This window comes from Agelaius phoeniceus, chromosome 2 (genome assembly GCF_051311805.1).
Source record: "Agelaius phoeniceus isolate bAgePho1 chromosome 2, bAgePho1.hap1, whole genome shotgun sequence".
Lineage (NCBI taxonomy): Eukaryota > Metazoa > Chordata > Aves > Passeriformes > Icteridae > Agelaius > Agelaius phoeniceus.
The window spans coordinates 75,185,573-75,188,016 of NC_135266.1; positions in this window are offsets into that span (position 1 = coordinate 75,185,573).

Genomic DNA, 2,444 nt, shown 5'->3' on the forward strand with positions numbered 1-2,444 from the left:
CACAGTTCCTGGGCTTGTGATATCAGTAATCAAACTCCTCCCAGGAATTCCCCATCTGTCATTTTAATGGCTTCAGAGAATCAGCATCCTCTACAAAGTACAGCTTCCTGTAGGAAGGCAGTTTAGTATGTGCCACGATGCTGATACATGTCTCTTTCCCTTCCAGGAGCCTGGAAGGAGCAGGCAGCATTGCAGGGCTGTGCTGGGCTACCCAGGTCTTTGATGGTGAGGCAGAGCTGGCCCTCACAGGTGGGATTTGGGCCTGGGTTTTGGGAAAATAGCAAATATTCTGTTAGAACCACTTATTAAGGGTTTGTGTTGCTTCAAGTTTGCTAATAAATGAGCTCTTGCTCTGTGTCATTTGTACTGTTTGTCTGGGCCTGCAGTCTTGCAGTTTGTGCCTCTCATTCTCCCAGTCAAGGAATCCCCACTGCAGTGCAATGCTAAAAAGCCACCTCTTCTTTATTCTTGACTGCAAATGAGCAAACTTGCCTCCAGAACTTCTGGGGATGGCAAATTTTCAGAAAAAAAAAGCGCTGAGACATTGAAATGAACTTCTGTCAGCAATGGACACAGCCTTTCTCTGCAGCCCACCTTGCACCAGATGCTGCTCTTTTATCGGTAGTGCACATGGTCTGTTTGTGTTCAAAAGCTTGGCTGAGACCTGCAAGCAACAGCTAGAGAAGGACATGGAAAATCTATTTATAAATACTGTGAATACTTGATAATTCAGTATGAAAGATGAGAATCTTTCACTGGCTGTAACTCCCAGAAGAGAGCAATACCTTGGGCTCATCCCAGTCTAGCAAATAAAAAACCAGAGGTGTAGTCTTCACTGTCTGAACCAGCAGTGGTTCAGAAACACTTCAAGGTGATCCTAGCAGTTTTCAGTGTGCAATGAAAACTGAATTCACAGAATAGCTTGGTTTGCAAGGGACCTTAAAGTTCATCTAGTTCCAGCTCCCTCTGCCAAGGGCAGGGACACCTTCCACTAGACCACTCCTTCACTTTAGATCCATCCTCCTTGTCCTATCACTACATGCCCTTGGTAGAATGTTCCTCTCCAGCTCTCCTGCAGACCCCTTTAGGTACTGGAAGGCTGTAGAAGGCATTCCCAAAGCCTTCTCTTCTCCAGGCTGAACAGCTCTCTAGGCTGGTCTTCATAGAAGAGGTACTCCAGGCTGCTGATCGTCTTTGTAGCCTCCTCTGTACCAACCCCAGCAGGTCCCTGTCCTCCCTGTGCTGGTGCCCCAGAGCTGATGCAGCCCTGCAGGTGGGCTCTGAGCAGAGCAGAGGGGCAGAATCCACTCCCTGGCCCTGCTGCCCACCATTGGATGCAGCCCAGGACACGTTTGGCTTTCTGAGATGTGAGTGCTGGGTTGTGTTCAGTTCTCATTATCTGGTGCCCCCAAGTCGTTCTCCTCAGGGCTGCTGTCAATCCATTCTCTACCCAGCCTGTATTTGTGCTGAAAGTTGCTAAGAAAATATTCTGGAGAGTTTGGGCCATCCACAACTTTTTGTCAGCAATCTTTTTCAGAGTCACCATGCATCTGACTTTGACAATATGATTAAAGTAAATCACCTCGAACAAGTTCCTAAAAGTGAGAATACCAGCCTAAATGGTTCTCTTTTCAGGCATTTCTAGTTTTCAAGAAAATTTTGAATGAGATAAATTACTTGCCTAGGTCATTTGCCTGAAGCTGAGGAAAAAGACAATTCAACATTTAGTGCCAGATGCTGTGAAGAGACAGCATTTTGTAGTTTAGAGGCGCATTAATGTCAAAGAACTTCAACCAAATACAGATATGTAAATACAAAATTTCCTAGTTTGAGGGACTTAATGTAGGTGTTTGGTGTGACCCTTAAGGTTCAAACTGTCCATTACCTTCTTGCTCACCAAAGAATCCCTGGATGAGAGATGGCTTTGTGGAGATGCATGTTGTAATGATTTTCCATCCTTCTGCAGTATAAAGGAGATGGAGAACATCAGAGGACTTCTGGGCTAACAGTGATTTGTCTTTAGTTTATCAGCAAAATTATTTTATGCAAAATTTTCATTTCAATACTTTTCATTATTCAAAATTTTCATTTTCATTTGGACAATACTTTAAGTGTAAGTGTAGCCTCCCTGGATAAAGTGTTCCAGTGCTTGACTGTCCTCACAGGAAAGAAGAGTTTCCTTATGTTTAAATGTGTTTCCTGCCATTGAGTTAGTTCCCATTTCCTCTTGTCTCGCTGTTGGGGACCACTGAGAAGGGTCTGGCCCTGTCTTGTTCATTCTCACCCACCAGGTGTTTACATACACTGAGAAGACCCCTCTAAGCCTTGTCCAGGCTGAACAGTCCCAGCTCCTTTAGCCTTTTTTCATCAGATGCTTCCTCATCTTCATGACCCTTTTCTTTGACCCTCTGCATGTCTCTCTTGTACTGGAAAGTCCAGCTCTG